The following is a 7675-nucleotide window of genomic DNA, read 5'->3' on the forward strand; positions in this document are numbered from 1 at the left end:
TAGTGGGACGTAGTCCGCTACAGCGGACCTTCACATTTCCAAGATTCTCGCCGTCGCAAAGCCTTTCTTGCCACAATGGATCTGCTATAGCGGAAATCACATCGCTGCAGTGGTCAAAAATTTCCAGTGACCAGATCCCCAATTTCAAAATTTCTCAACCTGTACATTTCATTCAAAAACTTAAAGAAAAATAAAAAATTCCCAACATAACAAATTTATAAAGGCACCTAGCCTAGAGAGGGAAAAGGCCATTAAGTACCAAAACATAGTTATCCAAAACCAAATTCGGAAAAACAAAAGAATTTTTTTGAAGCATCCGACCAAAAACAAACCAAAATGAAATAAACCGTTGTCTTAAACCAAAAGCCCTACAAGGGTAAGGGAAATTATACAAAATAAGGGTTGGGGGGGGGGGGAGGGGAGAACACTAGGCCACTTGTCTGCTGGTCACCCGGTCACCTCCGATCTACTGGAATCGCTGAAGTCATCACTGTTGAGCTCGGACCCGCTCAGAAAGGAGAACTGCTGGGCATCACTCTTGGTCACCTTGGGGAGTTTCCCACTTGGGTTCAAGGTCATCAGAAGGTGTTTGATGCCCTTCCACATCTTCGCAAGCAACTTGTCCCGGGCTCGCCTCTTCTTCTTCTCCTTGTCCAAATCCTCTCGGAGCTCCACATGGGCCTGGGCCAGAGAACCATACACATCCTGCAAGGTGTCCACGGACTCCTGCATCTTAGTCTGTGTATCCATATAACCCTTTACCCAGTCCTGGGTGAAATAACCAGCACCAGCAGCGACACTAGACAAACCGACCTCTATGGAAGGTCATGCAAACCTCGCCACCATACTCCTCATGGCCACCATCTCGGTCGCCATCTACTACAAGGGACCTGAGGGCTGCGAAGGGCTAACACCATCTCCTCCTCCCTCATGGTCCTTACTATCCTCATCATTCGAGTCTACCTTTCTTTTCTTGCTGCGAGTCCGCGAACCCTTCACCCTTAACGGGTTGAACTCAACATCACACTCAACCATCCGTTTTGCAGGCTCTGTAGGCACGTTTGCCTGCCAACACAAGGAAGTAATAAGGGAGGGGACTATCAAACTCGAGCCGGCCTTAACCATGAAAATCCTCCACTCCTCGATCAACTGGTTACCCACATTTACAGGCACACCATCCATTACACAAGAAATCTAAAGGGCCTGGGAGTAGGTGACATCAATAGTGTTACTCGAAGGGCGAACCTTCCGGTAAACAAGGTTCAGCCACCTGCAAGTGTCGGCCGAAAAGTAGGTATTCTTGATCCCGGTCCGGCTAATAGCCCAAGTGACCTTACGCATTTTGTTCTCCGGAACCAGCACAGATACCAGCCAAGGGCCATTACCATCGTGGACTCTAGCAAGCATCTCATCCTCAAGAGGATTGGGCAGCCCATAGATTTCATTGATCCCCTCCACCCCGACCTTCACTTGGACACCCCGAATCATAATCTCTGGGTCTGGAGAGGACCAATCAATAGTGGGAAGCATGGCCTAAAAATCCCTGACCCAGTTGGCACAATTACCGGGGTCCTGGACCAACCTGTTCCACCCAATCTCCTGAAAACTGTTGTAGAATTCCGAGGCAAGCTCGTCTACCTGGTCCATAATAAAAACCCTCTTGTGTAACAACCCCTTGCTTTGCTGCTCCATGTAGTGCCTTCGGCACTGAGGGCTGACGAACTTGGCATAAACGGGGGCTGCTTATTGTTGTTGTTGTCCAGCCATGACATCGTAAGAATGTGTACCTATAGAAAGAAATCGTGTTTTCGATGTTACACCCAGTTCAGTTAGCTATAAGACTTGTGCAGTCAAGAAAGACCAATAAAACTTAACCTTGATGGGAGACTGCTAATAATGCGGGTTACCCCGAGGCCGGTCTTCGCTATAACCGCAAGTGATAGGTCACGCCGTGAAAGGTTAGCTCATTGTAGTGGACCCATCTTCTACAGCGAGAAAACCCCTTTCCAACAAAAATGGTGGCCCAAATTTTGACCAAATTTCTAGAGATTTTGACATAGATCGGGTATATGTTAGCATGTACATCATTTACACCCCATGAAGCACCTTTTTAGCAGCAAATAGGTCAAAAATTTGAGCATTATCCAAAAACACTTCTACCAAATGTACCCACTACCCCAACAAGGTTTTATCCCCATTTTTAAGTAGATCTTAAGTAATCAGTAATGCTAAGACTTTCTGAATATCGAAATAACATGCCATAATTCGAAATCTCCTTTCCCTAAGTAGTGTAAAACCCTTTTCTCAAAACCCCAACATTTATGCCACAATCTGATTGTTTAAGCATGAAAAATTTCAAAATAAAAGGGTCTAGCCATCTCATAGAGTAGAAGAATAGTGTGCATACCTTTAATGGGCCAAACATTTGTAAGATTTTGCTCAAAAAAAATAATAATCTGACCCTTGCTAGTTCTCCCAAATTTTCTGCTTTTTCCTTTGTGTTTTTAAGAATGGGAGTTGAATAAAGTATGTGGGGAGTTTAAAAGGGGAAAAGGGGGACTATTAGGAGTCTAGAGGAGTGAATGGGGAAAGAAAAATCGTGGGGAGTGGAGAGGATTTTCGATTAAGGGAGAGGTATGGAAGTGGGAAGGTGAAATGTCACCCTTCCCCATTTTATTTCTATCTAGGTAGTCTCGCTGCAGCATCCCTTGATCGGTACGCAACGGTACCTCTATAGCGGGGGAATCCAACCGCTGCAGCGGTCTGCAATTTCTTCCTGCCCCCTAGCATTCATGGATTTGATAAACAGGATCTTTATGCCTTAATTGGATATGTTCGTGATTGTGTTGATTAACGACATCTTGGTGTACTCTCGGACTAAGGTAGAGCACGAGAAGCATTTGAGGATAGTTCTAGGGTTGTTGAAGAAAAACAAGCTATATGACAAGTTTTACAAGTGTGAGTTCTGGGTCAATTCCGTAGCATTTTTGGGACATATCGGGTTTAAGGATGGGATTATGGTTGATCCCAAGAAGATTGAGGTAGTTCATGAATGGGCTAGGCCTACTTCTATGATCGAGATTCACAGTTTTGTGGGTTTAGCGAGTTACTATCGTCCGTTTGTAAAGGGGTTCTCATCCATTTTCATTTGAACCGTTTGAATCAGACGGATGTGCCCTTGCAGTGGTTCGATGAGTGTGAGGAGAGCTTTTAAAAGCTTAATTCAAATCCAATTTTGGCTTTACTTGTGGAGCGTAAAGACTTTACTATTTATTGTGGTGTTTCCGTATTGGCTTGGGTTGTGTGTTGATGCAAGAGGGTAAGGCGATCGAGTATGCTTCGAGCCAGTTGAAGATCCATGAGAAGAACTAACCCACTCATGACTTAGAGTTGACGGCGATAATCTTTGCTTTGAAGATTTGGAGGCATTACCTATATAGAGTCCATTGTGAGGTATTCATAGATCATCGTAGTCTTTAGCATGTGTTCATTCAGAGGGATCTGAATTTGAGGAAGCGTAGGTGGATGGAGTTGCTGAAGGATTATGATATGACCATTCTGTATCATCGCGAGAAGGCTAATGTGGTGGCTGATGCGTTGACCCAAAAGATAGTGAGTATGGGTAGCTTGGCGCGTTTGATTATGGGAGAGCGTCCTTTAGTCATGGAGGTTCAGTGTTTGGCTAATAGCATGGTGAGACTCGATATGTCGGAACTTGGCAAGGTTCCAGCTTGTGTTGAGGCGAGGTCGTCTTTTTTGGAATAGATTAAAGCCCATCAGTTTGAGGATGTGTAATTTTGTAAGATTCGGGATAAGATGCTAAGTGGGGGCCAAGGAGGAAATTCTTGATGAAGAGGGTGTCTTGAGGATTAAGGGGAGCATTTGCGTTCCTAGAGTTGGTGATCTGATTCAGTTGATTTTAAGAGAGGCTTATAGTTCCAGATACTCCTTTCATCCTAATGCTACAAAGATGTATCGTGACTTGAGGCAACATTAGTGGTAGGGTAGGATGAAGAGGGATATAGTGGAATTTGTATCTTAGTGCTTGAATTGCCAGCAGGTTAAGTATGAGCACCAGCGATCGGGTGGTTGTCACGACCCAACCGGAGGGCCATGACGGGTACCCCGAGCTAACCTACCGAGCACCTCTAAACATACTTCTCATAATCATATCTAGGTGGTCCATGAGAGATAACTTATAATTATCATACTCTGTAAGAGCATAAGTTCAAAGATAAAAACGCATCTATATAATCGTCGTGGCATGCCTATATACGAGTGACGGTACAAAGATGATATACAGAAATATGAACCGATGAGGTTACAGAACATCTAACTATATTTTTTTTCTACGAGCCTCTACATGGAGTGCATGGAATCATAAGGACGGGATAGGACCCCGCCATGCCCATATGTACACAAAAGAATAATACCAGCTGAATCACCGCTCCGGAACAAAAGGAGCGCTCCTGTATACTCGCTGATGAAGTAGCCTAGGGGTCTGGTCCGTCTCCCTGTCTCCCCGCGGGCATGAACGTAGCGTCCATAAACAAAAAGATGTTAGTACAAATAATGTACTGAGTATGTAAGGCATGAATAACAACTTAATGAAAATATTGAAAAAACATAAGATAGGAGAAATAACCTGTACATCTATTGCCTCTTAAGGCGGATATCCTGCATGCTTAGCCTTTTAAAAATAATAATTCATAGATATATAATATAAGTGTTAGTGCTGTGGAACGTGCAGCCCGATCCATAAATCATATCATCCCGCGTCCAGGGTAACATCATAACGTACCCACTGCAGTGGTGTGCACATTTACGTGCCGTACCCGACTGACTATAGTGCAACTCGGTATGAGAAAATACATACATATATATATAAAGCATGCATGAGAGCCCAAATAAAAGCTATAAATCTATCGGAGTGACGTAAGGTCGGTAACCTCCGATGCGTCATTATGGAATCATCATCTTTGCTATATTTCACCTTGAAGGAACAACTACCATAAGATGAGATCAACAACAATGAACAAGATCAAAATCATGAAACAAACTCAATAATATCATGAGAACATCAAGAAATATAAGCTTTGGTATCTTTAGTAATGGAATCATCATCATCATGGAGAACATTTATCAACAATATCGTAAAAGCCCTGAGAATCATGAGCTTCTAGAATTTTTAGGAATAGGGATATTATGGATATCGTGTGTAGGTTCACAACAAAGGGATCATGCCTTAAGAAAGAAAGGGTTAGCCTTAACATACCTTTACGTCTCCTTAACTACTTAACGTTCTCCTCCCAAGCTCGCAAATCTACATTCAAGAGGATTCATACTAAGGTTAAGTCTTGGAAACACTCATAAGTTCAAACAAGAGTAATTAATGGGCTAGCGAAATTTAGGAAGCACTTCCTTTATTTTATCGACTTCCACCAAGTTCCAAAACAACTCCCAAACAATAATAACAACATCCACAATACCAACAACAATGTCAATAATTCCATATTTAAGAAATTATATACAATTTACACCTAAAACAATCCAAACCTTCCTTCCAAATTCCATTCATAATCAACAACTACAACACAATGTCTCATAACTTTTCCTATCACAATTTCCTTCACCTTTATGGCTTACTAATCTCCAAATCAACTAAATATAAGAAATAAAGAGAGAACATACCTTAATATTGAAGAACCCTAACTCACCCAACCTTGTTTGCAACCAAAACTATCAAAATTTTAACTAAAGCAAGGTCCATCACCATCTATAAGCTAGCTTAGGGTTTTTAAAGCTTGATTCTCACTTGATTTGGCTTAAGATGTGTATGGATAGGTAGAGAGGGTAGAGAGATCTTTAAGAGTGTAGAGAATTCTAATTTTTGGTGTAAATAATGACCCCAAGTCGTAGCCCTTTTAATTTATAGGAGAGAGAAAAATTCCCACTGCCTAAAATTCGACGGCAAGGTCGACGGTCCGTCGACCAGTAGACGATCCGTCGATTCATAACCGTCGAATGGCGGCAGCCTCTGATTCTGAGAGAGTTGTTCAATGGTGTATGTTGACGATCCATCGACAAGTTGACCGTCCGTCGACTTGCAACCGTCGAGTTGCTCAGCTGTCATACTCAGTTTCTCTGGTTCATTCTGCCTCTAATCTTCTCGATACTTGTTGTACATAACTTGAACTCCCGCATATGTGGAATAATCATGTAGAATATCTTATAACCTTGACAACAACCTCACTTACTAACTTCACGTCGGCTATCTTACGGCAAAAGTCAGCGTATAAAGTACGAGGTATACTATTCTCCGCCCCTTAAGAACATTCGTCCCCGAATGTTAAACTCTTAGGGATTCTACAATGATTTTGCCTGTGTTTCCCCTGTAACTATACCACTGTCATCCTGTCACAACAACCCAAAATATACAATGGCCCACATGGCTACAACAACAACAACAACAATAATGGCCCTACACGACCAAGAAATCACAAAAAGAAATCATTATGCACCTGAAGACAATGGTGTCTCTGTCTGAACCTCCTCTGGCCGTGGAAACAATTGTGGATACTTGGACCTTATATCTTCTTTAGCTTCCCAATTCATTTCTTTCTTATTCCTGTTTCTCCTTAAAACTTTAACTAAAGCTACATCTTTAGTCCTTAACCTCCAAACTTGTCTATATAGAATAGCAATGGGAACCTCTTCATAAGATAATTGCTCGGTAACCTGAACATCATCTATAGATACAACTCTGGAAGGATCTCTAATACACATGCGAAGCATTGATACATGGAAAACTAGGTGAACTGTCTCCAAGTCTGAAGGTAGATCTAACTCATAAGCTAGCCGGCCCACTTTGCGTACAATCCTGTAAGGTCCAATGTATCAAGGGCCAAGCTTACCTTTCTTACCAAATCTCATAACGCCTTTCATCGGTGACACCTTCAAGAATACCCATTTATTGACTTGGAGTTCTAAATCTTGTCGGTAATTGTCTGCATAAGACTTCCATCGGCTTTGGGCTGTCAATAATCGGTCCTGAATAAGCTTAACCTTCTCCACTGCTTGCTGGATCAAATTTGGCCCTACTAATTTAGTCTCCCCCTCTTCGAACTATCCAATTGGTGATCTACACTTTCACTCATATAAAGCTTCATACGAGGAATGATAACTATTGTTGTATGCAAACTCAGTAAGTGGCAAATGATCATCCCAGCTGCCTCCAAAGTCTAACACACATGCTCTTAACATATATTCGAGGGTCTGAATAGTATGCTCAGCTTGTCCATCAGTCTGGGGGTGGAATGCTGCGCTACGACTTACCTGAGTCCCCAAACCCTGTTGAAAGGACTTCCAGAAGTTAGTTGTAAACTGCGCACCTCTGTCGGAGATAATGGCTACCGGAACACCATGGAGTCGTACTATCTCCTTGATATAAAGCTTTGTATAATCTTTAGCTAAGTACGTAGTTCTAACAGGCAGAAAATGAGCTGACTTTTTGAGTCTATCCATAATTACCTATATAGAATCATACTTACACTAAGAACGAGGCAGGCCTGTAATGAAATCCATATTAATCACTCCCATTTCCAGGTCAGAATCTCCATAGCTTGTAGCAATCCACCAGGCTTCTGATGTTCGATCTTTACCTGCTGACAATTAG

The sequence above is a fragment of the Lycium ferocissimum genome, chromosome 9 (assembly GCF_029784015.1).
Source record: "Lycium ferocissimum isolate CSIRO_LF1 chromosome 9, AGI_CSIRO_Lferr_CH_V1, whole genome shotgun sequence".
Classification (NCBI taxonomy): domain Eukaryota; kingdom Viridiplantae; phylum Streptophyta; class Magnoliopsida; order Solanales; family Solanaceae; genus Lycium; species Lycium ferocissimum.